Here is an 8,202-nt window from a genome sequence, read left to right as displayed (position 1 = left end):
CCTGGCAGAAACATCCCTCTTGATAGCACAGTAGTTGGGCACGTGCTTTTTGTAAGCAGTGTATCAACTGGGAGACTCTTTGTGCGGTTTGCCCTTTAGGTCCTCAGACTGAGGCACCAAGCTCCTTGTCTAATCGCAACATCATTTTGTCATAAATCCTGTTGACTAAAAGACCTTTTAGGGGGATCATTATTGATTGATATAGATCTTGAACTCTCTTGATTTGTCTAGAGTAGTGGTCATTGCATTTGCTTTCCAGGTCACATGTCCCAGCTTCCATACTGTGCAGAAGCATTTCTCTTTCATCCATTTTTGGTGTTTACTGTATAAAATGGTTGGAACAAAGGGAAGCATGGGCAGGCGAGGCTAAAGAACTGCACAGGGAAATCAACTTAAACTCAGCATCATGGAACTGCAGCTGAGCTGCTATTTAACTGCACTCAAAATGGTAAAAAAAAGGAAATACTGTTCATGACTTCAAGGTAGAATTGAGAGGAGTGAGGTTCTGAGGACAACTATTGGGACTGCAATGAAAGAGATCTTCGGTTTTTATGGCCTTAAGCAGTGAAGAGCTCACACGGCCCTGCTACATAGGTTTAGAAAGCAAGAACAGAACCTACAATTTTCCAGGACCACCAGTTTGGACTGATGTGTAGGTCGGACTAGAGGGTTCCCTTTCAGCTAAACAGCATTTTTTTCTGACAGTTTGAATCAGATATTTCTGAAAATTACAATTGTGAACCATTTGAATTTTAGTTACGTCTGCTCATGAAATGCATTTTAGGCCATCCAACATACCCACGAAATTTGCATAAAATGGCAGCTATTTGTGAACTTCCAAATATGAAAGGTTTTGGCATAAATGATGTTCATTCTTTCTCCTAAATAATTTGCACACATTTTCAGTTTTGGGGATGAGCTGGTGAAAAAATTGTTCTGAAATTGCAGTGATACCATACTGCATCAAGGCATTTTTGCATGGTGTCTGTAGTGAATTGGTCATCACGTTTGCATTATGTGTGAAAGGACCTTGAATTGAAGCTGAGCAGAAACATTAGCTGGTTCTTTGGTTTCTGTGTCTTCTATTTGAAGTAGACACCAGGGAATCGAATGGCCTTCTTGCAGCAGAGGGAAATGATTTTCTGAACTCCCTAGTTACTCCAATTGAGTTCTCCAAGTCCTGTACTCCAAACTCCGGCACTATAACGCATGTGAAATCCCTAACCTCTTCGTCTGCAACTTGGTTCTACATTGTGCAAAATGGAAATTTCAAGATCAGAAGATTACTAGCATCTTAGTATGGACATAAAGAGTAGCTTCTCTGTTGGAAAAAAATATCCCATCACTGTCTCCATTTGCAAACCGAGAAAGTCAATATATGCAGCAGGCTTGTCCTCCGGTGATGCAAGGACTGTGCTTTAGGAGCTGTGTTTAAGGCTGATTTCAATTGTCACAGGGATGATGTAAAACTCATTGTAGCATGATGGTTGTGCTAATCCATGTATTTCAAACAAAATTAAACAAAACAGAAACTCCACGAGTGCATCTGCATTTGATCTCCTAACAGAGATAAGTTATGCTACTTAGCAAATTCTTAAAAGTAACATCCTTATAGTCTCCTGACAATTAAAATCTATGCAAAGCAATGTTAATGATGCAGAATTTGTGCACTAGGGACTGCTTTCCATGCCAATGAATAAGCCTACAGTGATCCGGTAAAGCTCTTCATATTATTCCTAGGGAGTAACATTCTGTCTCTCAAAGGCAATGAAACAAGAAAACATTGCTTGGTGGGATTGAATTTTGCGTCCTAACGGGGAGAAGACAATTCAAGCCAGTTTTTAAACTATGCCTTGCAGGCACCAAAAAGGAGGAAATGCTGGGCTGATCCTGAACGGCCGGTGCTGTAGGGTTTCTGTAGTGTAGTGGTTATCACGTTTGCCTCACACGCGAAAGGTCCCTGGCTCGATACCAGGCAGGCACACAGCTCTTGGTAGATGTGTAACTGCTGTCCTTTCAATTGAATGGAGAGCAGTTCTTCACAGAGAAATGTCAGGCTCCTTAATTAATGGGCAAGCTGATTAATTAAAATTCTTAGCATAATGGCTGTGCTAATTCAAGTCTTTCAAGCATAAACTTCAGTGAGTGTGTTCTCATTTTGTTTCCTAACAGAGGTTATGCTAATTAGCTGAAATTTAAAAGTTACTTTCATCAAGTCTATGGCAAAGAACAAATCCTTGCAAGGCAATATCAAGCATACACAATTTGTGCAATAGGTTATGCTCTAAATGCCAATGAGAGAACTACAGAGATAAAGTAAAACTCTTCATATTATGCCTAGTTAGCAACAGTCTGTTTCTCGAAGGGTAGGAAACAAGAGAACTTTGGTGGGGTTGTCTGAATTTTCATCCTAATGCTTGAGAAGTCATACTGCTTAGCCAGATTTAAAGCTATGATTTTCAAGCCCCAAAAATGAGCAAAAGCTGGAGAGGCAAAGAAGCATTTTAAAGTGGTTTCTGTAGTGTAGTGCTCAGCGTGTTCGCCTAACACGAGAAAGGTCCTCTGTTCCATACCTGGCAGAAACATCCCTCTTGATAGCACAGTAGTTGGGCACGTGCTTTTTGTAAGCAGTGTATCAACTGGGAGACTCTTTGTGCGGTTTGCCCTTTAGGTCCTCAGACTGAGGCACCAAGCTCCTTGTCTAATCGCAACATCATTTTGTCATAAATCCTGTTGACTAAAAGACCTTTTTGGGGGATCATTATTGATTGATATAGATCTTGAACTCTCTTGATTTGTCTAGAGTAGTGGTCATTGCATTTGCTTTCCAGGTCACATGTCCCAGCTTCCATACTGTGCAGAAGCATTTCTCTTTCATCCATTTTTGGTGTTTACTGTATAAAATGGTTGGAACAAAGGGAAGCATGGGCAGGCGAGGCTAAAGAACTGCACAGGGAAATCAACTTAAACTCAGCATCATGGAACTGCAGCTGAGCTGCTATTTAACTGCACTCAAAATGGTAAAAAAAGGAAATACTGTTCATGACTTCAAGGTAGAATTGAGAGGAGTGAGGTTCTGAGGACAACTATTGGGACTGCAAAGAAAGAGATCTTCGGTTTTTATGGCCTTAAGCAGTGAAGAGCTCACACGGCCCTGCTACATAGGTTTAGAAAGCAAGAACAGAACCTACAATTTTCCAGGACCACCAGTTTGGACTGATGTGTAGGTCGGACTAGAGGGTTCCCTTTCAGCTAAACAGCATTTTTTTCTGACAGTTTGAATCAGATATTTCTGAAAATTACAATTGTGAACCATTTGAATTTTAGTTACGTCTGCTCATGAAACGCATTTTAGGCCATCCAACATACCCACGAAATTTGCATAAAATGGCAGCTATTTGTGAACTTCCAAATATGAAAGGTTTTGGCATAAATGATGTTCATTCTTTCTCCTAAATAATTTGCACACATTTTCAGTTTTGGGGATGAGCTGGTGAAAAAATTGTTCTGAAATTGCAGTGATACCATACTGCATCAAGGCATTTTTGCATGGTGTCTGTAGTGAATTGGTCATCACGTTTGCATTATGTGTGAAAGGACCTTGAATTGAAGCTGAGCAGAAACATTAGCTGGTTCTTTGGTTTCTGTGTCTTCTATTTGAAGTAGACACCAGGGAATCGAATGGCCTTCTTGCAGCAGAGGGAAATGATTTTCTGAACTCCCTAGTTACTCCAATTGAGTTCTCCAAGTCCTGTACTCCAAACTCCGGCACTATAACGCATGTGAAATCCCTAACCTCTTCGTCTGCAACTTGGTTCTACATTGTGCAAAATGGAAATTTCAAGATCAGAAGATTACTAGCATCTTAGTATGGACATAAAGAGTAGCTTCTCTGTTGGAAAAAAATATCCCATCACTGTCTCCATTTGCAAACCGAGAAAGTCAATATATGCAGCAGGCTTGTCCTCCGGTGATGCAAGGACTGTGCTTTAGGAGCTGTGTTTAAGGCTGATTTCAATTGTCACAGGGATGATGTAAAACTCATTGTAGCATGATGGGTGTGCTAATCCATGTATTTCAAACAAAATTAAACAAAACAGAAACTCCACGAGTGCATCTGCATTTGATCTCCTAACAGAGATAAGTTATGCTACTTAGCAAATTCTTAAAAGTAACATCCTTATAGTCTCCTGACAATTAAAATCTATGCAAAGCAATGTTAATGATGCAGAATTTGTGCACTAGGGACTGCTTTCCATGCCAATGAATAAGCCTACAGTGATCCGGTAAAGCTCTTCATATTATTCCTAGGGAGTAACATTCTGTCTCTCAAAGGCAATGAAACAAGAAAACATTGCTTGGTGGGATTGAATTTTGCGTCCTAACGGGGAGAAGACAATTCAAGCCAGTTTTTAAACTATGCCTTGCAGGCACCAAAAAGGAGGAAATGCTGGGCTGATCCTGAACGGCCGGTGCTGTAGGGTTTCTGTAGTGTAGTGGTTATCACGTTTGCCTCACATGCGAAAGGTCCCTGGCTCGATACCAGGCAGGCACACAGCTCTTGGTAGATGTGTAACTGCTGTCCTTTCACTTGAATGGAGAGCAGTTCTTCACAGAGAAATGTCAGGCTCCTTAATTAATGGGCAAGCTGATTAATTAAAATTCTTAGCATAATGGCTGTGCTAATTCAAGTCTTTCAAGCATAAACTTCAGTGAGTGTGTTCTCATTTTGTTTCCTAACAGAGGTTATGCTAATTAGCTGAAATTTAAAAGTTACTTTCATCAAGTCTATGGCAAAGAACAAATCCTTGCAAGGCAATATCAAGCATACACAATTTGTGCAATAGGTTATGCTCTAAATGCCAATGAGAGAACTACAGAGATAAAGTAAAACTCTTCATATTATGCCTAGTTAGCAACAGTCTGTTTCTCGAAGGGTAGGAAACAAGAGAACTTTGGTGGGGTTGTCTGAATTTTCATCCTAATGCTTGAGAAGTCATACTGCTTAGCCAGATTTAAAGCTATGATTTTCAAGCCCCAAAAATGAGCAAAAGCTGGAGAGGCAAAGAAGCATTTTAAAGTGGTTTCTGTAGTGTAGTGCTCAGCATGTTCGCCTAACACGAGAAAGGTCCTCTGTTCCATACCTGGCAGAAACATCCCTCTTGATAGCACAGTAGTTGGGCACGTGCTTTTTGTAAGCAGTGTATCAACTGGGAGACTCTTTGTGCGGTTTGCCCTTTAGGTCCTCAGACTGAGGCACCAAGCTCCTTGTCTAATCGCAACATCATTTTGTCATAAATCCTGTTGACTAAAAGACCTTTTTGGGGGATCATTATTGATTGATATAGATCTTGAACTCTCTTGATTTGTCTAGAGAAGTGGTCATTGCATTTGCTTTCCAGGTCACATGTCCCAGCTTCCATACTGTGCAGAAGCATTTCTCTTTCATCCATTTTTGGTGTTTACTGTATAAAATGGTTGGAACAAAGGGAAGCATGGGCAGGCGAGGCTAAAGAACTGCACAGGGAAATCAACTTAAACTCAGCATCATGGAACTGCAGCTGAGCTGCTATTTAACTGCACTCAAAATGGTAAAAAAAGGAAATACTGTTCATGACTTCAAGGTAGAATTGAGAGGAGTGAGGTTCTGAGGACAACTATTGGGACTGCAATGAAAGAGATCTTCGGTTTTTATGGCCTTAAGCAGTGAAGAGCTCACACGGCCCTGCTACATAGGTTTAGAAAGCAAGAACAGAACCTACAATTTTCCAGGACCACCAGTTTGGACTGATGTGTAGGTCGGACTAGAGGGTTCCCTTTCAGCTAAACAGCATTTTTTTCTGACAGTTTGAATCAGATATTTCTGAAAATTACAATTGTGAACCATTTGAATTTTAGTTACGTCTGCTCATGAAACGCATTTTAGGCCATCCAACATACCCATGAAATTTGCATAAAATGGCAGCTATTTGTGAACTTCCAAATATGAAAGGTTTTGGCATAAATGATGTTCATTCTTTCTCCTAAATAATTTGCACACATTTTCAGTTTTGGGGATGAGCTGGTGAAAAAATTGTTCTGAAATTGCAGTGATACCATACTGCATCAAGGCATTTTTGCATGGTGTCTGTAGTGAATTGGTCATCACGTTTGCATTATGTGTGAAAGGACCTTGAATTGAAGCTGAGCAGAAACATTAGCTGGTTCTTTGGTTTCTGTGTCTTCTATTTGAAGTAGACACCAGGGAATCGAATGGCCTTCTTGCAGCAGAGGGAAATGATTTTCTGAACTCCCTAGTTACTCCAATTGAGTTCTCCAAGTCCTGTACTCCAAACTCCGGCACTATAACGCATGTGAAATCCCTAACCTCTTCGTCTGCAACTTGGTTCTACATTGTGCAAAATGGAAATTTCAAGATCAGAAGATTACTAGCATCTTAGTATGGACATAAAGTGTAGCTTCTCTGTTGGAAAAAAATATCCCATCACTGTCTCCATTTGCAAACCGAGAAAGTCAATATATGCAGCAGGCTTGTCCTCCGGTGATGCAAGGACTGTGCTTTAGGAGCTGTGTTTAAGGCTGATTTCAATTGTCACAGGGATGATGTAAAACTCATTGTAGCATGATGGGTGTGCTAATCCATGTATTTCAAACAAAATTAAACAAAACAGAAACTCCACGAGTGCATCTGTATTTGATCTCCTAACAGAGATAAGTTATGCTACTTAGCTAATTCTTAAAAGTAACATCCTTATAGTCTCCTGACAATTAAAATCTATGCAAAGCAATGTTAATGATGCAGAATTTGTGCACTAGGGACTGCTTTCCATGCCAATGAATAAGCCTACAGTGATCCGGTAGAGCTCTTCATATTATTCCTAGGGAGTAACATTCTGTCTCTCAAAGGCAATGAAACAAGAAAACATTGCTTGGTGGGATTGAATTTTGCGTCCTAACGGGGAGAAGACAATTCAAGCCAGTTTTTAAACTATGCCTTGCAGGCACCAAAAAGGAGGAAATGCTGGGCTGATCCTGAACGGCCGGTGCTGTAGGGTTTCTGTAGTGTAGTGGTTATCACGTTCGCCTCACACGCGAAAGGTCCCTGGCTCGATACCAGGCAGAAACACAACTCTTGGTAGATGTGTAACTGCTGTCCTTTCAATTGAATGGAGAGCTGTTCTTCACAGAAAAAAGTCAGGCTCCTTAATTAATGGCCAAGCTGATTAATTAAAACTCATAGCATAATGGCTATGCTAATTCAAGTCTTTCAAGCATAAACTTCAGTGAGTGTGTTCTCATTTTGTTTCCTAACAGAGGTTATGCTAATTAGCTGAAATTTAAAAGTTTCTTTCATCAAGTCTATGGCAAAGAACAAATCCTTGCAAGGCAATATCAAGCATACACAATTTGTGCAATAGGTTATGCTCTATATGCCAATGAGAGAACTACAGAGATAAAGTAAAACTCTTCATATTATGCCTAGTTAGCAACAGTCTGTTTCTAAAAGGGTAGGAAACAAGAGAACTTTGGTGGGGTTGTCTGAATTTTCATCCTAATGCTTGAGAAGTCATACTGCTTAGCCAGATTTAAAGCTATGATTTTCAAGCCCCAAAAATGAGCAAAAGCTGGAGAGGCAAAGAAGCATTTTAAAGTGGTTTCTGTAGTGTAGTGCTCAGCATGTTCGCCTAACACGAGAAAGGTCCTCTGTTCCATACCTAGCAGAAACATCCCTCTTGATAGCACAGTAGTTGGGCACGTGCTTTTTCTAAGCAGTGTATCAAGTGGGAGACTCTTTGTGCGGTTCGCCCTTTAGGTCCTCAGACTGAGGCACCAAGCTCCTTGTCTAATCGCAACATCATTTTGTCATATATCCTGTTGACTAAAAGACCTTTTTGGGGGATCATTATTGATTGATATAGATCTTGAACTCTCTTGATTTGTCTAGAGTAGTGGTCATTGCATTTGCTTTCCAGGTCACATGTCCCAGCTTCCATACTGTGCAGAAGCATTTCTCTTTCATCCATTTTTGGTGTTTACTGTATAAAATGGTTGGAACAAAGGGAAGCATGGGCAGGCGAGGCTAAAGAACTGCACAGGGAAATCAACTTAAACTCAGCATCATGGAACTGCAGCTGAGCTGCTTTTTAACTGCACTCAAAATGGTAAAAGAAGGAAATACTGTTCATGACTTCAAGGTAGAAT

General features: G+C 40.4%; 1 non-coding gene across 1 annotated transcript; it reads left to right on the top strand.

The window, feature by feature from the left end:
- Positions 1–7,053: 7,053 nt before the first annotated feature.
- trnav-cac (transfer RNA valine (anticodon CAC)) lies at positions 7,054–7,126 on the top strand. Its single transcript has one exon. It is a non-coding gene; the product is annotated as a tRNA-Val (tRNA).
- Positions 7,127–8,202: the final 1,076 nt, after the last annotated feature.

The sequence above is a fragment of the Electrophorus electricus genome, chromosome 2 (genome assembly GCF_041902795.1).
Source record: "Electrophorus electricus isolate QZ-2024a chromosome 2, ASM4190279v1, whole genome shotgun sequence".
Classification (NCBI taxonomy): domain Eukaryota; kingdom Metazoa; phylum Chordata; class Actinopteri; order Gymnotiformes; family Gymnotidae; genus Electrophorus; species Electrophorus electricus.
Note: the sequence above shows the minus strand (reverse complement) of the source record. Positions and strands in the feature narration are given on the sequence as shown.